Source organism: Haliotis asinina, chromosome 8 (genome assembly GCF_037392515.1).
Source record: "Haliotis asinina isolate JCU_RB_2024 chromosome 8, JCU_Hal_asi_v2, whole genome shotgun sequence".
In the NCBI taxonomy this organism is placed as follows: Eukaryota; Metazoa; Mollusca; class Gastropoda; order Lepetellida; family Haliotidae; genus Haliotis; species Haliotis asinina.
Window position 1 is genome coordinate 18,688,532 of NC_090287.1, and position 26,616 is coordinate 18,715,147.

The following is a 26,616-nucleotide window of genomic DNA, read 5'->3' on the forward strand; positions in this document are numbered from 1 at the left end:
AAGTAGGAACGACTTCACATGACACCTATATCACTGAGTGTAAATATTCATAAAAATAAGAAACATAAATGCATATTAAGAGTTCTTGTGGATAACAAACACCTTCATGAGTTGTTTGCCATCACTTGTACCTGCATAAATTAAAAGCATTTTTGTTATGTTTCTCTTTATTGTTCATTGTCCCAAATCGTGTGCTGAGAGTATGTAGGGTGAAGTTTGTGTCACGTTGATCGTTTGATGTATGGTAAACTTGTATTTATCAGTGTTCAATGGTCACAAAGCACTTCCTTCATAAGACATGTAACTCCAGAAAGACCTGTTCCCACGGAAATGTTTTAGTGGACAAAAAAATCACAATACACTTAAGTTGATCATACACGTACAGTCAGGCCATAATAAATGAATCACCTGATTTTCACCCTTTTATATATTATTGTGGCCTAAGTTAGAAAAATTTAATGTCATTTATGGCTTGAGACTTCATAAGACAATTTATTTTCAAGAGAATAAACAGATTGTGAAGTGTATTTTTACAAATGGGGTGGGTTCAAAGCCGAGAATGATCCCCACGTGCAAAAATAATCATGACGTTGAGAACCAAACCCAGCATAAAAAAGTCCCATACAATATAGAAAGTGAACCAATGTCCACCCAATGCATGTGCATAGATACTGGGTGGTATTTCTCTATTTTATTTACAAGTCAAATGGATTCAGAAGAGACGGTTTCTATGTGATCATGTGCATTCAAAACTACATCATAAGGAAGACAGATCAGTTTCTGGATATGACTTCTCGTCAGTCTTGACATAAACATGATTATTTGTTGGAGGACAATCAAAACACTGGCAGATGACCTTTAATAGTAAATTACTGGAAGGTTTCTATGAAATATGCAGACTACTACAGGCTTTCATCATACATTCATGTGACTTCAATTTATTACTGATAGTGTTCTAATCTGAAAACAAATAATATATACGGTCTTCAGATTCAACCATCATACCTCTTGGAGACCCATGAAGATCTGGTGTAGAATAGGTCTTCAGCAACGCATGCTTGCCACAGAAGGTGACCATGCTTGCCGTAAGAGGCGACTAACAGATCAGGTGATCGCGTCTTGGTTAATTCATGTCATTGGTTCCCACTTGCGCAGATTGGTCCAGACTCGATTATTTACAGAAAGCTGCCATATACCTGGAATAATCCTGAGTGCAGCGTAAAACTAAACTCACTCGCACTTTTGGGTTAGAATAACTGGCAATAGAAAGAAACATGAAACTAAATAGACTGAATAGGATGACTTCATTGGTTGACATTGTACATGCATGGACAGCTGCACAGGGTTGCAATCACTGGATTGTCTGAAACAGATATGCTACCTTTCCTTTCAAATACATCATCCTAATAAGGTCAAACGACTTTAAGTCAATGACTTGAGATGGGGAAAAGGGAGTTCATAAACTGCAACTTGTCAGACCTTATCCCACTACACATACAGAAATACATGTACATAAAGTGAAAAAAATAGATAGGGTAGTAATTACCCAGAGTGTTTGAAAAAAGTTTGGGTTCTGAGAATATCCATACACAACCATACAAGATCAAGTCAAAATTATTTGGGTAATGTGGACATACATTGCTTGTTTTTACGCAAATATACAACCTTTTCACAACTCTAAAATGTTGTCTTACCTATTCCTCAGCTGCCTTCATGCTGTCTCAACAAGATTGTGTTTTCAGGAGAACTGACCAGAAGACAAGGTTTCTGGATATTTGGGGTCAGAGTGTGTCTCACTGTCTTCCCCTGGTAGTCTGCTTGGATGCAGCAATTCCCTGCAAAAAAGCATACACAAACACCCCTATTATCTCCAATCAATGGGCATCAGTTGCAGTGGTTGTCAGGCTACAACAGCAGGAGATAATACCCATATCTACCTAACAGAAGTGTCATAAGTATGATGATGCTGGGATCTGTCATTCCGATAGGCTGGTTAATACTCATACCATAAGCAAATAACTAGAACAGCCTCATGGGTCACATGGGTTTATCATTGTTGAAAATCCACATGGAATGACAGAGTGACTGAAAAATACCATGCCATGTACGTGAGTGAGTGAGTGAGTGAGTGAGTTTTCATGCTATTTCTGACAAAAGCATCGACTATATGAAGTTACTTAGCCACCCCATAAAGAACATATATGGGCTCATAAGGAAACAGTCAATTTTCTTGGCAAAGGTCAGTCACCTGTAGCAACAGCCAACATCCCATGGCAACCGTTAATATCTAATGGTAATTAACAGGTCTTCAAATACTGATCACTTCCAACTGTTGAACCATACCACTGAACACACAGATAGTCCTCAATGACACAGATCATCCAGCTGTCTGATAGTTTCAAAACTGGCAGTTTTTAAGCAAAATATGTTACTGAAGTCAACTTACAGGAAACCATGGTATCACATATTTCTGTTTACTGCAATGGTCAGCATAACTGAGCAATTAAAATTGTCAAAAGACTGAAGATAGATGAACAGACCAAGTATATAATGTCTATTGAAGTGTGTAATACATACAGTGATAAACAAAATACGTCTGGCATGTTCAGTGTGAGTGAGTGAGTGAGTGAGTGAGTGAGTGAGCTGGTCTTTATGCTGCTTTTAGCAATAATCTCGGAATATCAGAGAGGGGTGCACCTGGAACTGGCTTCACAAATTGTGCTCTTTTCTGGAATCAAACAGTGCCTTTGGCACGATGAGCAAACGCTTTAACCAGTGTGAGAAAAGTGGTAAGTATACGGATTTGAACACCTGCATGTGGATGACTAATCCTTCTGTTCGTCAGGGGTGTGTGGAGGGGGGTGATTATTTCAGCTCCCATGAAGTGTTAATTATTGTCACATCCACACTAAAAGTGCACATGACATTTACAATGTGAGATAGGCTTACATATATTCATTTAAAAAATTACAGTATATTGTGTAAATATCAACAGACCAAAAAGTAAGTGATGGTAACAGGAGAAATAGGTTTCCATGACATTTGATGGCTATTCCTTGGGACCATGAGTATAAATGTCATCAAGGAGGTGTCAATTTTGCTATTACACTATTATCTAATTATAATTAGGGGTTTTCTCAAAAGTTCTGATATTAAAAAAAAAATGGGGTGGATTGCTAGTGTACAGTGGCACATGTAAAATCATTAGCCTGATAATTTTTCCACTCTACTGATGATTTTCTTGCTGATTTTTTAAGTAAGCAACTTAATTAACAGTGGAAAGTGAAGTGAACACCAGTACAGCAAGATATACAAATTTGTTTAAACAGAATTTACCACTTTCATCATGTCAAAGACCTGAGTTGGATTCTTCTTTCTGGTGTACCTGCTGTGATATTGCTGGAATATAAAACCATTGTGTCCAAGGGGAGATATCAAACCCAGATCTTCAGCATGACAAGTGAACGCCCATTAGGCTACCACACCGCCCCTAAAATTTTACGAAGGCACTTGTGGTACTTAACTGTTTCCTTTTAGATATATTGTTATGGAATTTCAACACTAAGATACACTAAAATCCCATCACCCGATGACCGGGACAAATCAACTTTCATTTCGGGCAATCAAATAATGCTATCTTATTTGTCCATGGGCTACTAGTTAATTTCCGCTTTTGGTTTCAAACTCCAAATAAACTTAGGATTTTATTTCATATCTGCTCAAAATGTAGATATTAAATTTTGCAAAAAAAACCATGTTAAATCACTTTCCAATAAATAGTCCAGCAAACATTAACCTTAAAGAACAGTACCATTTTGATTTGCACTTTCATAATTTTATCACCATGATTATGTCATAAAAATCAGGGCAAGTGGAAAATTAGTCAGGATGAGTTGCTTTCTTAAAGTCACTTGCCCTGTGACAAGTGGGTTTTGAAAAATATGTTGAACCCCTGCCTATGATGCATAAAATGACAACAGGGTATCCAAATTAGGCCAGACCAATTTTATTTCTTGTTTTACGGATCCATCAGTTGTACTTTTCAAGAATAGGAAGAAAAATGAAAAATTAATTTCCCCTGCACCCCTGCAACACCCCTAAGGATCAGCCTATTAGTAATATAATTGGTTGGGCCTTACCAAAGAATAGAGAGCTTGGCAGAGAAAAACACCTCCAGCAGAGTATAGTGTCCCTTTAACATATTAAAACAATACATTTCGGTGTTGAGACAATCCCTTTAACATTTTTATGTTCTGCTCCCACGAACACCATTGTCTCTTGTTACCTGGAAACCACCAGCCACCCTCCTGTTGCCATGCCACTGATATCAATGTTTGCATGCACTCTTCTCTCTTAATTCAGCAAGCAGGGACTCTAGATTTTCATTTGTCATAGTCATTTTGTTATGTCAATATTTCAGCATTGCTGGTCTGATAAGCTTTGATTGGTATTTGATTGTTTTGCTTGATATTGAATGAAGGTTTTAGATGGTTTAATCAATCTTAAACAATAACTGCCTCTTCAGGAGTACAATTCTGTCCCCTAACCTACCTATATATAACCTGCCTAAGTAGTTTCTGAAATAATAACATGACAACATGTTTCACTTCAGGAAGAAGCAATTACACTTAAACAGCTGTTTATACTACTGTATGCTTGGTATTCTCATCCCTTTCACTCATCACTTTCTTTTATATAAATATATAATATACATATATAATATGGTGTCTTGAACATGGCCTGCAGATATAATGGTGAGTTTGGTTTCAAGCCCCATAAGCAATATTACAGCAGCATCATGGCTGGGCACACATTAATACATAGTACCCATGTGAGGAATTGAGGAATTCTGTCAGTGTGCTGGTGTGATAAGAGGAGCTCTAACCATTAAGCTACCTTACACAGCCTCCATGCCCCTCCCCCGCCCCCCCCCCCCCCCCCCCCCCACACACACACACACGACAACCAGTTTAAAGATGTATATTTCTGCATTTTTAAAGTGTATTCCTTAGTAAACAATTAAATATGAAAATACAACGACCATTAAGCTACCTTACACAGCCTCCACAGCGCCCCCCCACACCCCCACACACCACCACCACACACACACACACACACACACCACACCACACCCCGTTTAAAGATGTATATTTTCTTCATTTTTAAAGTGAATTCCCAAGTAAACAATTAAATATGAAAGATTACTTAAAAGATTACTAAAATATTACCACGACATGCCCATCAGCTAAGCAAAGCAGAATGCCTCTGAACACGTATAGATATATACCATCGACAATACACATTGGCGATAATAGAATAGCCTGTGAATTTGGAAACCGAGACGCACAATATTAAAGTCTTGCGCCAACGTTTGATAATTCACATTATCTTCATATTTGCGCAAACCGGCCGTTTCCACATCATGCGTATCAACACTTGCCTTTCGTTTTCGTTTTAGGGACGTACAAAATGCAGGAAAGTATTGAATAATTTAAAACTGATAGCCATTCGAAACGAATTGGACATGTATAACATGCACACCTGTACGTCTGCTGATGCGCTTCCGTTATTGATGAATAAGCGCATTCTGCACGTGCAGGGGAGGTAGGGGAAGTAACTCGTGTAAGTGTTAATCTGTATACTTATACCGGTTTGTGGCCATCCTTTCACTACATGAGGTATTGAGATATCTTTCTCTTCAACAATACAAGATTGTTAGTCATTTTATCTGTTTGTTTCTGGGCTGTCACTCATCACGATCTTCCCACTTCTCCAGAAATGGGATCAATAAATAGAGCAAAATCAAAGAAAATTTGCTGAGAGGGGTCCTTGTTTGCTATGGCTTCGAAATCTCGCCAGTAATAAGACACTGGTGTCGGTATGCGCATTAAAACAACAAATATCCAAAAATATTTGGATCAATATTTTTGTTTTAAAAACACAAATTGGTTTTAGGTGTGGCCTGGCGTTTATTTCCGGAGGCCGCGCGTCATTTATAAACGAAGAACAGGGTTCAAATTCCCGATGTCAGTGAGGTTATCAATGAAGGTACACGGGCTATGTTCGATCGTTCTGATTTATTGCAGGATTAGCTACAAATACCATTTTCTACTCATTTGTCAAATGTACACATTCTAAAAGCCACTTCATAAGAACTCATTATTACAGAGTAATTAGACGCCGGCGTGAACAAGGCACCTCTCATGCCCAAATAGCACCGGTGGGCGGAGCAATACGAGAATGTCTCAACCGCCAGGTCAGGTAATACTGGAGTTTCTATACCGCCGGGTCGGGTAATATCGGAATTTCAGGGACATGGGTGACTATAGGAACGGTCAACATCGTGGGCAGAGCGACGCCATCAACCGCATTCCTGAACATTGTCATAGTTTTTGATTGAATCAATGGAGACTAGGATTCATGGATTATAGCATTGCCATTGAGTGAGTCACCAATGTTAAGTTCAAAGATAAGTTTTACTTTGAATGTGTGAAACGGAGACTTAGGGGTACAGCGATTAGGAGATTATCTACAAACGACAACAGCCTGTAAATGTCTAATGTACCCGTTACATGCCATGGTGCCTGTTATCCGGGTGTGTCCTTTGAATTTAGCAGACATCTGCAGACTTGACTGTATTTTAATTTCAATTGAAGTCAAGAATAGTGACAAACCATGAGGATGCGCAAAGTGACTTTTGCGTTCTCCATTGACAAAATGTCTTGTTTGTCAGTGAACTATTTCAAACTTAACTATAACTATAATTGCCTTAAATCCATTAGAATTACAATTTCCGTCACTCCAATAAAATAAAAACTGATTTCGTACAAACTGTCACAAACGAATTAGTTTAAACCTTTTTAACACTGATTCTTCAACTGTAGGAAGCCTGTTCGTGCCAAGTATCTTGCTTTTCGCTGTTGTCAGCAAAATTCTGCTTGTGACCATCGAAATTCTCATGAAAATGAAGTGCGCAACGCTGTTTTCACAAGAGAGTGCACACCCCCGCACCCCTCCCCCGCAGTCCCCTTCTCAAAAAGCTGTATCCGCCCATGTATACGAGAGAAATCTTGAATTTGACTGTCTGTTTTATAAGATGACACTTATCTCCCAGTCCATCACTTTTCAGTTGACACCCACAGATGATAGGTAAGTATTTTCAGTAATGACAAATGTCAGCTAATCGTTTATACCTTTGACGTGAATTTGATAGAACGAGGTTTACCAAGACAATGGATTCAAGATAAACTCCTGCAATTCTTCAAACCTAACATCGTAATCATGGTGAGTCTGGGATTCGAACCCAAAAGCAGATAATTCTCAATGACTTAGTGATGCACACTGGCTAATGTCATCTTGGTTGCATGGGCCAGGGCAGTGGAAAGGAGGGAGAGTTGCTTGGTCAGGAGACCTTGGTGAAGGTCCGGATTCAGCAACCCATGCTTGCCATAAAAGGGATCGGGTGGTCAGGCTGGCTGACTTGGTTGACACATGTCATCGGTTCCTAACTGAGCAGATAGGTGTTCATGTTGTTGATCACTGGGTTGTCTGGTCCAGACTCGATTACTTGAAGATTGTTGCCATATAGCTGGAATGTTGATGAGTGCGGCTTAAAACTAAACTCACTCGCTCACTTGGTCATACGGAATACCAAAACACGATCCATTGCTTTCGTTCCTTGCTGCGCCATTGTCGGCATTGATACGGATTACAAACTGCCGTGGAACCATCATTTTGTAACGATTGAAATCCTTATGGAGAACGTTTCGTGAAAGACAACAGCAAGCAGCTGAGTTAATTTGAACAAACAGTTGATCATCGGACTTCATTATTCCAGTTTCAGTGTCGTCAGTTGGCTGTTATTCCTAGAATTCCTTCATTTACGACCTCTTCGTGGAACACTCTTGAGCAGTTGAATCGGTAAAGTGTGTCTTTCCTCAGCCCTTCATATGACAAACTCATTCATTTAGCCGGGTCATGATGGGCAGGGGAACAAGTAATGCAATATATGGTTGATCTCAGGCACCATCTTTCTTTGGTAGATCAACATAGAACGTATAATATGTTCGCTCAAGACGTTGAACGTTCAAACCCATGTTGCAAAACAGAATTTTATTATTGGTATTGCGTTAATGAAACCATGACACAAACTACGCGATTTCTAATCCTGAACCCGTCCAGATGTTTACGGACGCTCACGTGCAAAACAGGTGCAGTGGAGTAGCCCAGTGGTTAAAGCCTTTGCTCGTTACACCGAAGGCCTAGGTTCGAAACCCCATATGGGTTCAAAATGAAACCCATTTCTGGTGTCCCCCGCCATGATGTTACATGGATATTGCCAAAAGCGGCGTAAAACTAAACTCACTCACACATAAAATAAGAATAGCAGAGGAGACAAAACCTATATAACAGACAGACAGACAGATGTCATTCGTACTCGAAATACATTATTGAAGTAAGCTGCGATGATCAACTCAAAAGTAATACTTTAAGACAGTTCGTAGTGTGAAACAAATAAATCCATGAACGAAGATCGTGTTCGATCCATGATCCACAGAACAAAGATCCTATGACTGATAAGCGGCCCACCCCGTAAACATCAAACGTCACTCGCCGTTGCTACAAAGGTTCACCAATCGCTTCCGTAGTCATTTAGTATTACTTGTATTGAAATATATGGTTGTCATCGGTGTTGACGCCGAGGTCTCACACCGCAATATTGTTGAAATGAAGGATTATTAAAGCACACGTGTACCGCTCGCATTGTCACTCCGATCATGTCGTAAGTTCTATAAGTATATTAAGCTGTGGCGATGCCCCGATTGTTATATACGTTGCTAGATAGCGATTGACGAATGCACTACATTTAGCCCATGGGAAACGGCGAGTCCACTGTATTACAGTTCGGAACAGGGGTTACGATAATGTATATAAATAGGTTTGACGAGCAGCAAAATCTCTCACATATTTTATTGCGTGCTTGTAAGAAATGTCAATATTTGTGTTTGATTGTGCACGGACAAAGGAGTAAGTAAATTTATCATGTGGTGATACCCTACTTGGTAATGGGTAGCCCCGTTTCACATCAGGGCTAAATCGAGGCTGACTTTTAGCATACGGCCGTGAGAGAGCAGCGTCAAACACGTTGCCTTTATAAAATAAAAGGTTGTAGTCTGATACAAGGAAATTACGAGACAAATCATATGAGAAGCGTGATATGGGCCACACGAGACACAGTTTGCACTAGGAGGTCTAATTTTACATTGAGCAATGATCTAAATCATGTAGTCACTTGATCTCAGTTACCTCCCTTGGTTGTTACCTCAACATTGGGTCAGTGAACCCTCACCTGTTAGCCTTGGCGTATACAGGCCCGTATACCGTGAGAAAGTTCAAAGAAACTGCTTCGGATGACATGAGTTTCTAAAAATGCGTGGTGTAGCAGAGCTGTGTTTCCAAGCTGTGTCTCAATAGATATGTTACTTGTGACAGCTCCCTACAAGGTCTCTTTCCTTCTCTTATGTAACAATGGGATATTTTACCTGGTCACAACAATACCTGGTCACTTACAAAGGTAGGCGCTTATGTTTCTTCTTTTCCCACCGTGTACATTCACAATTTTTAGCATTTTTGTCCGCTTAATATATAAACTAATACTACAATACACCTGTCACTTGGAAAGGAAGGGAACTTGTCTAGAATATCTTTGCGCCGTTTTCGTGTGCTAAGGAGAAAAAAAACATTTACGAAACAGAGCTGTGTATTTTTTGTATGTGGAAAAATAGAGAAATGATTTGGATGTCTTACATTTCCTATAAAAAGCCTATGACGACATTTGTGTTTAAGCCACCGTTTCGGGTCACATGATCTGAACTCAGGAGGAGATTCGTATGCAAGCGGGATGATGTTAATTTCTTGACATGAAGCTATCTACATGTTATATCAAAGGCAGAATAAGTCACCGCTTGCAACTGCAGTTAATATTTCACAAAAGGATGTTTGGGAAAGAGCTTCAGAAATTTGAAAGAATCGTTTCATATGAGACGCGCTTATTTTGGTAAATGGACATAGCGTATTGTTAAGTCCATTTGTCGAATATGTGAAATAAAGTTTCTTTGATGTATATATTTTAGTATACCCTTTTAAGAGAGCCCCGATGTTTCTCACGCACTTGAGCAAAGCCGCATGACATTTTTTTGTGTAGCAAGCATGTTTAGTTCTGCATCAACAAACAGTTGAGGCCCGAGTGAGCGACGAGGTTGCCGAGCCTATCTGTAGCTATTGCCTTGTGTCAATGCTTCAAATCGGTTGTTAGATTAATGATTCAATTTCATACATGTGACATATTTGGATAAATATCACATTGAAAGCTGGTTCATGTTTATAGCTTTATGGGTAAATACCTCTCAATAAATATTTTATCCGGTTTTCAGAGCGTAATGGTATTAATAGGGGTATTGAAGAAAAGACAGTTGTTTATACATTGATCTAGAACCCGTTAAGATTGGGTTACAATGGTAATAATACTTCTACATGTACTGGTATGTCGGCTGATGGATGTCTAATGTAACTATCAGTGTAACTGATTTGTGCTATATACATACTGCTCGCAGGGAGGTTTTGAACTCCCAATGTATGACTATAGCATATCAGTAATGCTATGTTTTTTAGCGTCTTTTGGGTACCGTAGACAACAGGTACGTTTGTCGCGATGACAGCACCATTGCATGTAGAAGATAGATAGATGGAGAGAGAGGGAGAGAGAGAGAGAGAGAGAGAGAGAGAGAGAGAAAAGAGAGTGAGGAGAGTTACTGAGTGAGGTGGGCGTCGCGCCCGGACCGATGAAACCAAAGTTTAGGCAATTGTCTATGCTGGGGTAGGACAATATTGCGTATGCAAGCGACTTATGTGTTATTTAGGTAGGTGAAAAGGAGTTTAAAGTCCCAGTCAAGTTTACTGCACAAATATTGCGAAGTGCATGCGTGCGTCTGTGCGTCTGTGCCGTGTGTGCGTCTGTGCCTCTGTGCCGTAGACGTGTGTCCGGACTAATGCCGTCTTTATAGTGCTAGTCAAATGAGATACCGTGTCTTAGTTTAATATGGTTACCCGTTAATAGGTTAGGTTTATTCCATGTTTCTGGAATGGCTGACAAAGTAACAACAAGTACCCACTCTTATTGCTGTTTATTTCTGTTTGTCAGTTATTCTTCGTTCACGGGAACTAACCAGGAATATCGACATTTCATCTAGTCATTAAAAGTACTACATCAACTATAGAACATGAAAGCACAGTGACATTTGGGTGGTGGGCTAGCCAAGTAATAATGCGTTTGCTCGTCACACCGAAGACCTGGGTTCAATTTCCCACATGGATACAATGTGTGAAGACCATTTCTGGTGCCACCAAAATAAATGTAGCATTAAGCAAAATGAAATACATATTATATCATAGCTATTAAAACACCCAAATACTCAGATAAAAGTATTTGAATAATGCATGTCTGCGGAAACCAATGGACAAACAACTGGAAGACCAATGGCTATCCATGCTTATATACACAAATATGGGAACACATAAAAACTTTCCTTTATTTATTTTAAAGGTTTCAACCACAGTGAAATACATACCTTGTGAAGAAACCTGGAAAAGAATAAAAAAGACTTGTACGTTCATGTGTTCCCTTATTTGTTGCCATGTGTATATATGATTATATTTGTTTGTTGTTTAGCGCTGCTCTCAGCTCTGAGCAACTATGTATGTGAAGGTTGGGTAGGTCAACTTTTGCCCATGGGTCTTGTTGTGCGGTTACTTTTGTACCGGTTTAATCAAGGATAACTTGATTAAGTGGGTGATAAACCCGTGATGAAATAGTGTGAAAGGACAGATGTTGAGTACAGGGTGGGTGACTGTTTCAGGTTCCCACACCCGTCGGGGTGGGAGAGGGGTTTGCTTCATGTGCGGGTATTGTATCGGCGCCAAATTCAGACCCGGTAGGGAGGATTTAGGTACAAGTGAAACTCACAAGTCCTGTAACTGTGAATGTGAACGGTCAAGCGTTCATGATTGATTCCTTAAGGTGTGGGTAATTTATTAACATAAATACGGCATTTATAACGTGTATTGAATAGTAGATAGGATTTATCTAACTGTACCAATCCCGTTAATGATATTGTTATCGGTAATACTCTCAATGCCAGTACTGAATCTTTGCTGTTGGGTCTGAAAGTTTCTCTTTCGGAAACCAAACTGAAGAATCTGTCTGTCCGTCTCCATGTATCGATGACTCAGTACCGTCTGGTCCACACTCGTTAAAGCATAAACTCAACTTATCTGATCAGTAAGTTTGATGGTTCGGTTTTACGAAAGCGACTGAAAGAGTTGTACATGTGTCAGGTTACTAATCTGTTGATGCTCACGAGCATAAATTTCATGATTATGGACCTAAGACAATCTTGGAAATGAACTTAGGATTCGAACCAACCATCAGAAGATGAGACAAAGAAGCATATGTCTGCGTAAAGAAATACGAACCTGGGCCCCTATTCTCGAAACGTTCGTAGTCCTAAGAATTAACTTTGAGCGTAGCCAATGTGTTAGGAATGGGCTTAAGACGTTCGTAGGGCTGCGAACGTTTCGAGAATAGCTAGCCTGCGCCTTAACCCACTGTGCCACGTGTGCAGCATCATTTTATATAGATCATGCATTTTAATATTCCGATTAGGTACATACAGTACACCTATACTGATGTGAACAGTATCTTTCAAGTGGAAATCGTCAGTACCAGTTTATTATTAACACATTGTGGTATTGGTGCTTTAACCATGTGTAAGTAAAACAAACCAAGAGTAAGTGAATATGGCCGTCCTATTTCAACAATATATGGGCCGTTGTACCCCTTGAGAAATCGAACCAGGTTCTTAGGCGCAGCAGACGAACACGTAAACCTCTTAGATACAATCTGCATTCGGAACAGGGATTTCTTGATTAACGATGCTTCGGTGGTAAACGAGGTTTTCTGTATCCTTTCTTTCGTTGTAGGAACATGTTATCCGCAATGAAAGCATTTAATGTTATGCTAACCAAACGTGTTGACAGTCCAAAGAAACGTATGATTAGAAAGTGTGTCGCTTGATACTATGTATGTATTCGGTGAACATCCTTGTCTGGGTCTGGCCAACTGATAAAATAATCCGGATTATGTCAACAGTAAGTGTTAGTTTAAGGTCAGTACGCCAGACAGAAGGTCAAAATACTATTTAAGCTTTCTTGGGAACGTAACGTGTATCTATATATGTATCGGGAATGGTCATACAGCTGATTTGGCAAACATACCTGGAATTATTCATAGTTACAAATCATTTCATTCTCGTGTGATCGTGTAGCCATTCTCCGTAATGAATCAAGAAGAATTATCCCGGGGTAGAATAGGCCTTCAGCAACCCATGCTTGCCATAAAAGGTGACTATGCTTGTCGTAAGAGGCGACTAACGGGATCGGGTGGTCAGACTAGCTGACTTGGTTGACACGTCATCGGTTCCCCATTGCGCAGATCGATGCTCATGTTGTTGATCACTGGATTGTCTGGTCCAGACTCGATTATTTACAGACTGTCACCATATAGCTGGAATATTGCTAAGTGCGACGTAAAACTAAACTCACTCACTCACTCACTCAAGAAGAATTAAAAATATACTGAACAGCAAAAGAAACGCAACTATGACTATTTTTTTTAAAGAGTGATTAAATACACATAAACACGAACGCTTACTTTTTATGGGATTGAATTTTTTTCCGACAATTGTGTTTCTTTTGCTGTTCACTAGAGGCAAAATGCAAAGACCTCATACAAGGACGGCCTCGCGTTACCCAGCTCGGGTTATGTTACTATAACATCTATCTATCTATCTATCTATCTATCTATCTATCTATCTATCCACACACACATTGCTTTGTAATCATGCTTTCAGGGGCGTATGACGTGAAATCAACATTTGATTGACATTTTCTTTGTTTCTTGGAAAACTGTTTTGACACTTGTCCATCACCTCTACAGCAGCTGTCCACTGCAAGGGCTATCTGACCCCCGAGACCCTGTACTAACGCCGCCGTAACCCTGGGAAATAGGGATTATGATCGATCTATTAAGGAGGAATTTCACGTATATGACAATCAGTCATATCTTAACATGGCACGTGACAAATCCTTGTCCAACTGATAGAGCGATGATGCATCCATCAGACTGTATTGGACAGTTATCATGGCCGTCCTATCGCAATAAGCCGGAGATGACCACTCTGTGCTGACGGCGTTCGGGGTCAGGGTGACATTGATGAAGTCACCTGTATGTACAAACTCACCTGTATTTTGTAGGTTGAGGGGTGGCATCTTTTGAGTTGGTTACTTCTTCAAAAACACCCCATGGCCCGCGGGAACTGTTACATTGTATCACCTAATTCTACACAACCTTTAAAGGAGATGTTAACACTGATGAGGCATGTAATATATTGAGTTACAATTTCATTTTTACATTGTTTTTAGTATACATTCAAGGACTTAGTAACAGTGTGTGTGCGTGTGTATTTGAGGGCGCGTACGTGTATTTTTTTTCGCCACTGAAATATTTCGGGACTATAAACCGCTTCATAAGAGTTCAAATTCGATTTACTTAAAATTAAAGCTAAAAGTTACAAAACGTAGTAAGGAATACGCACTTTCAGAAATTCATATGAAGTCAGAATGCTCAGATTTCGCTCAACAGCTGCAATTGCTACAGTCAACGACTTGGTGGACAAAACAACCACGGGTAACCACGTACAACTAACTCTACAGAAGGTATGTGTAATATGTTATAATGCCTCATCAGATTGCCAGTTAATGCATCCAAGCTACAAACAGTTTTGAAAAATATGCTGAAAACCCATGGGGTGTTTACAGTAATCCAAGATAATATCTCCAAGCTTGACTAAACCCGAGACAGTGAGACAAGTCATGCGAAGCCTCTGTCAGTGGGACTGACGGCTCGGTGTGCGCCGTGGATACCCTTGGGTGAATTACATATTTTCGCAATTATTCGTTTTACTTCAGTGTGTGATATCTTTGATATATTTTATTGCTTTTGTGACGTCTCGTATGTTTGTTTGACTGAACAAGGACGACATACAATGATAATAATACAAAACTGAGATTTTTCTAGAGCGTTCGTTACTCATCACATGGGTTAGCGTGGGTGGCATGCTCTGGCGACGTAAAACATTTTATTTGGGTATTTGGGGGCGCGCGGGGTGGGATGGGGTGGGGGTGGGGTGTGTGTCCTGACCTAACATACACTTGAAAATCCCAACCACGCCCCACGAAAACAAAACTAAAAGAAAACCAGGCATGTATTCATATTAAATGGATTTACTCATTTCTAGTACTGCCGACAGGGTCATAGCCTTGTCCAGTAATGTAGCCCAGAGGTTAAAGCGTTAGCTTGTAAAGCCGAAGACCCACTGTCTCTTCCCCACGTGGTTACAAAGTGAGAAGCTCGCGTTTAGTGTGTTGCTTGAATATTGCTAAAGCGGCACAAAACATTATTCACTCACGTGCTGGCGTCTCGTTCTCGTTCATGAACATCGGTCCATGAATTTGGGATACGATGGTGGGATGCACATAACATCCCGATCCTTTTACTTGCTCGCAGCTCAGTAATAACTCAAATACATTGAACACACCCACCTACTCGCATTTAAACACACATGACTTACACACATACGAATAAAATAGTTAGTTTCATCAGTCTATCTGGTTATTGTTGGTCGTATTCTCACATGTATGTGTACATGTATATGTAAGCTGGTAGGCTGCAACATGAAAATAAATGTTATCCATGTTGAATTAATAATTTCACCACTGCCCACCTTTTAACCAAACAACTTGTAACATATGCCATATTTGGGATTACACTTTCTCAGAAAAGTACAAATTCTCGTACTTATTTGGCTGAATCCCATCCGGTATTCGAACCCGCACCCTCAGAGTCAGACACCAAATCGTCAGCACACCAAGTCAACTGCCTAACCCGCTCAGCTACCGTGACTTTGTGTGCTGGTGATTAGGTGCCTGACTCTGAGGGTACGGGTTCGAATCCCAGATGGGACTCAACCTAAAAAGTACTAGACTTTGTACTTTACTAAGAAAGTGTAGTCCCAAATATGACATATGTTTCATTTGACCACCTTCTAAATGACATTGTGTAATCATAACCAAACAACCTCCCTGACATTATTCAATTATTCATCTTCAAACACCTGCAGGTGCGGAAAATAGATATATGGGTTCCTTCACTCTTTAAGCGATGACTGCCACCTTACACATATTCAGTCACATATTTGTCCTTCACGTACATGGCATAAGTCGACAGTTAATGTCCTCAAGTACAGCTTGTTGAACAAAAAAAAAAAGAAAAAGAAAAAATGAAATGCTTGTGGTATAACCTTTGGGTACAAAGTCATTTTTCCTCGATCATGTTCATTAACTATAAACAAACACTCCGTGACTATCAATGTTTTATTGTGAAAGGAGAGGGACATTGAAAGGAGTCATAATTTTCATTAAAGGAATTCTTTCTGTGATGAAAAACATCCACAATAGTCATTAAAGGTTACACATCGATATCCAGTGCATATGATATTACGTAAGTATCAAATATGTGGGTGGTATGCAGACAAAGCGAAATGTACATATTCCCTCTGTCTAACTGACCGGCGAGCACAGATGGACTTCATAGGAGGTATGTCTTAACTGATAGTGACGTCACAACAGAGAATACCATTAGAACAGACAACGGATTTGTAGCGTGAATAAAACAGAGAAAAATTGTCTTGTACTAATAAAACAAGGGAATACCTGTATGCGAGTTGGTTCCCACAGAGAAGTAAAATACAGAGATATGTATCTCACACGCAAGGACCAGGAGAAGGCCAAATGCCAATTATGTGGTGAATGAAATGTAATCATTCAAATATGCAGATAAAATCACTTACTTAATCAGTTTCAAAGGAATCGTGCACACGAATTATTTGGCAGCTCTGTCCAAATCACAGCTATTTCTTCGGCGTTAGTACAATCATTCAGAGTTGGAACATGCTTTGATATTTCACAATGACCTATAACAATAGATGTACATGAATACGTCAGTCAGACTTTAAACAATGCCCTAAACAGTAGCTTTATCTTACGTGGGTTGTACGATCTGAGACGTCGTGTCCTTTAATACACTGTCCTATCTACACCGCAAATCACCATTTGTCGCCTCTAAAGAACTTTTTAATTCTTCTTAAACAATCGTGAACGTACTTCAAATCGTTTTAACTGATTTCAGAGCTTAAAGTGTAGATATAATCACAAAAACATATCTTACACAGAAAACATTTGTTTTCGGATTTCGATCGACAAGACACTTCAAATCCGCTGACTCTTACATTCACGCATTTCAAGTTATCTTGATGGAGTTAGCTCCCTTGGAGTGAAGTACGAGATGGCTAGACAGAAATGTATGAAGAACCAAAGAGGTTAATACTAAAATCAGTATATTGCTTCAAGGCAAGCTCGTTTAGACAAAATAATATGTAAATTATGTATTCTGTTAGCTTATTTACATCTGAATCCCATGGGCAGAATACTGAGGGAAACTGTAGTAGAATTTCTACATTACACGCCCCTTTACAATACTCTTTGAAATTTCTTCGGTAAAATAACACTAAGAGCTTGATTGACGTTGATTGACATGTGAGTGTCCTGCACAAGTTTCCCGTGCTCTCTGTTCACCTCGTGAACAGCAAACAGGCTGAGCTGTTGGTTGTAAATTATAAGTCAGTTGAATATTATTCTACCTGTGATACAGGTAAATGCTTCGCATAAACAACGCCCTCACGTGTGATTATTTGCAAACAGGTAAGGTTTGATGTTTTTAAAATTTCATTAGCGCGAAATCTGGCATTTGTCTTCATAACAGTGTGGCAGAATTTCGCTTGCAATAACTGTGATTTGAAATGCATTGTGGTTGTTTAGAAGTCTACCAAGAAGCGCTTTAGAGGCTAAGTTTGATTAGGACAACATAAGGATGAACGTTAAAATCGACAGCTATAGAAACATACATAGTGCATGTATAGGGTCTGCCCATACGGTGTAATTGGTACTTGTGAAGCTTATGGCTCAAATCGAGTTGATCGCGAGACATCGGGAACATATGTGTTGGACATTGAACGTGGGCATGTTTAATATCGGTAAGATACTTGCTTTGCTTTCAGTCACCGAACTTTATTTAGAACCAGAAGTAGCCGATGGGTGAGTGGGGCAGGGGCGCATTTTTGTTGGAAGGAGGATCTAAATGCAATGAATTCACTTTGTCCTGTATAGCTTTAGTGCAAGTAGTGAATTGCTTATAACGATAGTATAGCTTTAATACAGAATTGGTCTTGTCATTCTGATGGTATATTTTAATATTATAGGTATTCGGTTTCCATGTTGATACCATTCAGTCTAATACACCTAGTACATGCTTAAGACTAACGACTAACAGGATCGAGTTGTCAGACTCGATGACTTGGTTGACACATCGTCAGTTCCCAATTGCGCAGATCGATGCTCATACTGTTGATCACTAGGGTAAGAGTTCCACCCGTATTCCCCACCCAAATCAAAAGCCAAAATTATAAACTGGCATGCATTCTTCACCCTAAATATACATTCAATAAACTAGAACAGGTGTAAAATCAGTCAATGAACTTATTTCATTGTTGGAATATTACACCGGGGAAGGTGGGAAATTCTATGTAAAAAAGAGAGAGGATTACGGGCGGAACTCTTTCCATCACTGGATTGTCTGGTCCAGACTCGATTATGACCACCGCCATATAGCTGGGATATTGCGGAGTGCAGCGTAAAACTAAACTCACTCACTCTCTTGACGAGACTGTGTCCTACAGACCCCGAAGCAAATATATCCAAGAAAGACCACGCAAGTCTAGAAAATGTGGCAAGTTTAGATTTCAAAACCTTATGTAAATGAAAACAGAGTCTTGGACTCCTTTATATTTTTATTTCTTACTATGAACCTTTTTCAGTAAATCATGTTCATTTCAGGTCCCAGGTAGAACAGGTCTTCAGCAACCCATGCTTGCCATAAAAAGGCGACTGCTTGTCGTATAAGGCGATTAACAGGATCGGGTGGTCAGGCTCGCTGACTTGGTTGACACATGTCATCGGTTCCCAATTGCGAAGATCGATGCTCATGTTGTTGATCACTGGATTGTCTGGTCCAGACTCGATTATTTACAGACTGCCGCCATATAGCTGGAATAGTGCTGAGTGCGGCATAAAACTCACTCACTCACGTTTATTTAATACAGTAGTTGTTAGTCTAGTATTCGACGTCAGGTATGATTTGATAGAACAAACGTATATTTGCTTTCATCTGCCACCATTCTTGGTGAACTTTTTTTCCTCAATGTCGAATTTGCGATATGTTCCCAATCACGAACTCTCTTTCGGTTTCAGTATTTTCTGAAATGATCTGTACAGATTAGGGAACCGTTGACGTAAATGGGCTTAACTATATACATGCATCATCTTGTATGTATGAAACATTGCAATGTGAAAGCATGCAAGTCATCAGTTTAAAACCAAACATTAATGTAAGTGAACTTAGCATACAGCTGTAAATCAATGACTTTTATCTTCGAAACATTGACGTAACTCAACTGAAGTAAATAATTAAGTTGAAACCACGAGCGTCTGTACAGTTCTGTTTTATCATTTATCAGCGCAAGATAAACCGAGTGTATGGTCGAAGTAATATGATTTTGCTGCTGAAAATTGCCTATCTAATGTCAGACAAGACGTAGCTCGTGGTCATCATTATTAGGAACAGTTTACATAATTGTTTAGAACTGTTAATGCAATATATTCACCCAACCGTGTAGTTATCAACTTCCATGACGATGATCAGAGTAAAAGTTTATGTTGGAATGACGGATCGAATTTGAACAAATTTTCATTCTCTTTCTTTCCTTTTATCGATATGGCGCTGAAATATTCATAGGTTTTATGTCTTTACCTTTGAAACTTAAAACCATAAAACACAGACCACATAAATATTGCACGCAAAGAACCGATAAATCTTACAGACTTGTCCCTTTGTGTTCTACATTGCCCTTTCAAATAAGAAGAAAACACTTCTGATTATAATCACTTAGATACGAAATGGTTCTGCCATTGTGAAAAAGCTAGTGCGTCACTTATAATGTAAGTTTATTTGTTTTAGTCTTGTTTTGGTTTCGACTTGGATTTTTGCATCATTTCCAAAAATACGTATCCGTCACATGAGGATATGTAATACTATCCCCGTGAGGAACCACGATGGGGAAGGGGAATGTGCCCTTAGTGATAAGAACACGAGGGACATTCCTGATTTAACGATCTGACTGGCGTTACTTACACATGCAAGACAAGCGGTAGGTTCTTCGGTTTTGACATAGGTAATGCAATTATTATTGAAAATAGCATGCTTGTCAAATATACTCTTTAAAAAGCAGGTGAATTTCGTTGTCAATTCACGATTGAAAACATTGGGAGATATATCGGAGTCAAACAATGTAGATATGGATGAAAATAATGAATGATTTGCGAGTGTATCACCACTTGCACTTCCTTATGGCCATAGTTGTGTATATAATAACTCTCGATAGAAGATTGGTGTATGACGTGAAATTTGCACGTGTACCCTTTCCATTTTTCCCATAAAAGTAAATAAATAAAAAACACGACTAGAAAACAAACAGTAACAACTGTATGATGCTAAATGATTGTCAAAATTAATGGCCTTCTTTGATTTATCGACCTTCTTGAAAACCGTCAAAATGAAGAACTATGTAGGTGTGTGGGGCTTCTGCGTTGTGCACGTGCATCCAATGCATTGTTTAGGGTTGGTGATGAAGAGAAATGGTGATGCGTTTGTAAGATGTCCGTCTTTGAAAAGTTTGTTATACTTCCTATCCAAATTGAAACTTCAGGTTCTCCTACTTTTTATGAAGAGTATACATGAATTGTGCCTTTATTTTATGGGGAGCACTGTGGAGCGATGTTTAGCGATGTGTAAAGGTTTATGAACATTTTGAAACAGGTATTTAATAATCGGTTAATTTTATTAAGAGGACAGGTATATGTCAAAGGACATCGTGTCTCTTCGTTCAGAGGCAACTAAATCACCGCATAATTCTTTCTTTGGTAATGATTTCCAAATGAATTGTTTGCCCTCCTCACCTTGCGTTCAAAGACACTGCGATCAACGTACTTCCGATCTATCTGCTAAATCATTAATTTTCAAGTACCATCGCGTACCAAATCCTTGCATGTGACGCGCCACCTTTGACCTCTAATCCCACGTGCTGATTCGTCAGCAAGAATCTTTTGTGAAAAACGCCAATCCTCAGTAGGACTATCAGCGGTGGTCTAGCGTTCGATTGGAAGAGTTTCCCGCTAGACAATGCATCATTAATAACCCTCTTTAAGAAATCACGAGGCAATAAAATCTCGTTGATCCATGATTTCGTGCGGGAACTGAGCGTGACTTACGCGCATGTAGAATGCTGGCTCACGTTCCCGACGTGACCCTGCGTGGCTTGTAAAGGTCACGGAACGTATCATAGGGTTATGTTACACTGTTCGTTAACTTGTAAATTGCACTAACTTGTGTAATGATTTAACTCGAGTGTTAAATGGCTTCTCTTGCTAAACTCCGTGATCCAGCATTTAAATCCATCCCATCGCAGCCACTCCCTATATAGCGTTAGCGTTACTTGTCGCCTTGCCATTGACAGTGACTGGCGTTATGCATGGTATCAAGACTTGTAACAAACTGACCTAATGGGTTATCCTGTGGGTACTCTGTACATGACTTCTCGTCGCTATTGCAGCTGAAACTTGGAAGGTCAGCTACCTCGCCTCACCACCGCTCGCTGACCAAGAACGCATTAACATTTTGACCTATCTAGTTCGTTGAACTAATATCAGTAGAACAATATATTAATTCTGTCAGCAGATTGTTAAATGTGATTTTCAAAATAAGTTAATTTCTTTGTGACAACTGAAGGTACATGGTTAATATCAAAGTCGTACTGGTTAGTCAGTTTCCTGACTACAGAACATAAATATTAAAAAGAATACAGCTCAAGTCTAGACTAAATAAACTCTGAGGTCTATTCGGTCATTTAATATTTTGTTGAAACATATACCATTAAAAACGTCATTTCTCTTCATCGTCTGTTTCACCCTTGGCTTAATCATTTGCATTTTATGAATCTTATAAATCCAATATCCCCTACCTTTTTATTTATTTATTTATTTTTTTAAAGAACATAACCTTATTTCTTGAATCAAATGCCAGTCTAATGTGTGCTGGGGAGTGTTCTAGCAAACGGACGCACCTGTCATCTTTTAAATCAGTTGTATAAAAGTGTGCCTCAGCTGAGATCAACGCAGAGTTGGACTCTTCGTACGATTAGGAGCGAACGAAGGGAGCGTCATTGTTCATTCACTTGCTTGCTGACAGCCATCCATTGCCCCATTCAACGGCTTTCAACTACAGGTAGTAAGGTTCCAACTACAGGTGTAAGATTGGGACAGTATTATACAAGTTAGATACCAGATAAATGTCCGGGAACTACACCCACGAAGAACACAGCGACTGGGATAATAAATAGCGTGCTGACTACATTGAGCGTTGTTTTGCATGGCTCACCCCGTGTTGCAACAATAACCACCTAAGCAGTGGTCTTGGGGCAACATCTGTCTGCATCATCGACTCTCAATGCGAGCAGTTATTCGAAAAACGACCTCAGTGTCGCCCTCTTACTGTGAAACCCACAGAGCTGTCAACCCTCGATGTCGGTTCCGACTTTGGTAACAGATTTTTCGATACATTATCAGTGTAGCTGAATTGTGACTGTCAAGTATGTTGTCCCATGGAGTGGTCTCCCCTTTGGCCGAAGGTTTAAGGATGGCATACGTGTTGGTTTGTTATCGGCAAGTCAAGTTTGGAGTTTAGAAAGGCAAGGGATAGAAGTTTGAGGTTGTTAATGAGATCGTTTAGCGTGTTCCTGATTGGTGATTACAAACACAAGAAGTTCATATCACCAATTTTTCCTATGACTGAAATTAATCTACCATGGCGAGAGTATTGCAACACATCCTTCCACCAGTTGTTGTTTAACTTGTTTGAGTAGTATAGATAAGATCTGCTTTATTGCCACGATTGTTATTCGTAGAAATTGTTGCTCGACCGGAATAATGTACCACAGGGTTTGACGATGGTATACTGGACTTGTTTAAAAGTGACCATTCTCTTACCGTGATCAAACTCAAACTGGCCTGCTTTATGATATGTTATCATCGAATCCATTTGATTGGTTTGGAGTGATTTTATGTTTGTGAGTTCACTTAACCCTTTTAGTCATTGTTAATTTTTGACCTTTGTGTCAAACAGGGTCCTAAGTATTATAGCAAAGCATGTTTTTTTCAGTGCCATTTCAAACAACTACAAATATTTCGGTTACGTCACGGAGTTTAATAGGAAGAAGGTTTGCAGAACCAGTTAGCTATCTGAATGGTTATGCATCTGATTAGCGCGTCTGGCTCAATAACCCACTGTTAGTGGTTGGCTTCTGCTTACGCCATGTGTTTCTGGACGTATAAGTGTCTTGAAGTAAGCTGAACATCGGGTTGACTTCTCTCTGTGGACATCAATTATTAATCTTACTACAGCCATGATGGCGGTCCTAAGCTGCAGTGGGCGGTCGGGCAGACGACACCCAAAGGGACACGCAGATATCGGAAAATGATGGTATATGTGGCGTGTTGTTATCAGGTAAACAGTTTTCCGGGAGATCCTGTTGCTCAAGTCGCGTGCGGCGAGTGATCCCCGAGGCCTAGAAGATAGGAGAGCAGACGAAAACTGTTAGACGGCCAATACCGTTCAGATCTTGTCTCCAGGGAGCTCAAGGAATTTGTTATGGAGGATAAATTTCAGTATCTGATTGCGTTAAATAAAACTTGAACCTACAAGTAGCTTGTTGGACACAGTGGTGCACACGATCTCTGCTTTGTTTTGTCATTAGTATTGCTTCTATTGTAGACAAAGCTCCCATGTTTAAAGAACTCGTTTGTGTCCTCCGCTCGTGTTTGTGCCGCTGTGGCTCCAATCTCGCTTGCTTGTGCTTCGGATGCGAGCGCAGCGCCCCCTCCCGACTTGAAGGAAAATCTCGGTGTACTGTTAGCATTCTCTTCATGCAGCTCCGGTAGCGTGGGAATATACCGTTTCTCTGATTGACGCTCAAAACGCGGTTCTTCGTAATTTCCCGTTATCATCCATTGTCTGCCCTATCAACTGTTTTCAACCCCGGGATCGCGTAAATAGTTTGGATGTATTCTTCATTGTGTTTGACTGACTCTCTATGACAGATGTGGAATGTGAAAGAAAGCTCACTATAGGGTGTCCACCTCAAATTTGGTCGAAGGCCAGGTAACCGCAATTACCATGCGGGACTGAAGGAGGACAGGTTTATTCGGGGACAAGAGATTGATAAGTGTGAATCAGACACATTCAGTCTTGTTTCCTTAAATCTGACGGTTAATTGTCTCTGTTCCAGTGGATACTCTGCTAGAAGGACCCCTCTGGGGCTCGGAGACTGATCGATAAACTACTCAATTGGTGAGTATTTCCTTTTTTGTCTCCTTCCATTTCTCATAATTGAGGGATTTAGTTCTACCGTCTTGAATCCATTTATCACCTAATAAAACATTCATGAAAAAAACATTGATTATTTTAGGATGGCTTAATAACATACAAAGTCAATTGAACTAACGCGAACGTGCCAGCACATACAGCAAATTAAATGGCGGTAGGTATTTTATTTTATTTTTTAAAAATATTTTTTTTTTCAGGTATGTGCTAAGGTTAACTGACCTTTAGCTGTCAGCATTGTCATATTTGTATCATCGCAACTGTTAATTGGTTTATGATAAAAAGATAGAAGTCAGCAAAGCTGGACAAGCTGTTTATGTAGTAACTAAAGCCAACCTTTCCCACCTAAGCCGTTTGTTTCCTAAGTGGCCTTTGCGTTGAACCCGATTTTACAATGAAGTAACTGAGTTTTCCTTTCTTTGTATGGTCAGTTTAAATATTTACTAAGTTGCCGACCTGGTCAGCGTCTTGACCGTAACCTAACAACACATCCTCTGTTTGGGCGAATGGGACGTGTGCCTCCTCTTTGACGAGGTAAAGGTCTGATTACGGCGATGCTAACCGCCAACAGCAGTACAAACTACAGGATGCTCGAATCAAAAAGCGAGGATGCATCTAATTGGATAGGTTCATCCCAAGTATAGCGGAAGTGTTTGACCAAACTTAGCCTCGTCTAATGGTTAATCTCGACCTCTATCAACGTGCTGGGACATTTTATCACCTGATTCAATGTCTATGAAAATACACAGAGCCCCTGAGTCGTCTGTTGTGATGAAGGCGGTGTAGACAGTAATTCCGCCAAATGTTTGCACTCCTAATTGGCAAGTTCCTCCCCTCCAGCCCCTGATCGATGTCATCTGTGAAAGAATTAGAAACCTACGCTGGCTCTTATACTATTTAATACCATTCCCTATAATGACATGTTTTGTGTTTCTCTGGTCTAGAAGCATGTCTAAAAGGCACAACAGTTATCAAAGATGTGCCTGCGTTCTGCTTTTGACTTGGTTCAAGGAATATATATGGGGTTCCAGGGCTGGTACCACTTGGCACGCTTCGCTTTGATTCCCAAGAGTTGTATCGGGCTAAAAGACTGTTAGAGGTGTTGGATGGATGAAAGGCATTCACTGGCACGGCAACTCGGTTAGTTCTTACCAGAATTGACATGGCAATTATAACAAGCATACAATTTATAGAAATTTGCTGCATTAATGTTTTCGAACAGCCATGCGATTCTTAAACCTCTGCGTGCGCAGTAGTTTTTGTTTATGCTGAACTGGTAAAGAAACGCAACGTTGTCCATTTTGTAAATAGAAAACATAAAAACGAACACTTCTATGAGATTTCGTTTTTTTCGAAACTTGCATTTGTTTTGCTGTTGAGTATACTAAACTACACCACACTTGACTATACGCCACTTAGGAGGGCAGTTGACGAAATAGAGGCACACTGGATGTATGACGATCTACTTTTTTAATCAAATCCAGTGTATATGGGAAATTGAGGTTATACTATAATCTACGCTCAAAAGTGTATTATAGACTTGCTTAAGTCGGTAAGGTAAAAATTATGATGTTGAATGAAAATATCTGAAAATGGTAATAAATAACAGACTGGGGTCCTCTCCGATTATCTAGATTTGCTTTTCCTAAGGATAGACTTACTGTACTAGATTTAACATCCATGAGCTCAGCATTCAGTACAGACTTGAAGCAAAGCTACTGTATGTAGTATAGGGTAATTGACGGAATAGAGGGACACACTAGGTATGTGGTATGAGATTTATTGGCAGTTCATTTACATAGTATGCAGTAATCATGAGAACACCGACAGATATA

General features: G+C 39.8%; 1 protein-coding gene across 3 annotated transcripts in view; it reads left to right on the forward strand.

The window, feature by feature from the left end:
- LOC137295121 (delta-like protein D) overlaps positions 1-26,616 on the forward strand; it is a 157,169-nt gene that overhangs the window by 74,967 nt on the left and 55,586 nt on the right. For 2 of the 3 annotated variants that reach the window (XM_067826440.1, XM_067826441.1), the window contains exon 4: positions 24,687-24,748. The gene's annotated coding sequence lies outside the window, so the exon portion shown is untranslated. Of the gene's footprint in view, positions 1-9,482; positions 9,575-24,686; positions 24,749-26,616 lie in introns of those variants that run through there. The other variant, XM_067826442.1, reaches the window with a different exon arrangement.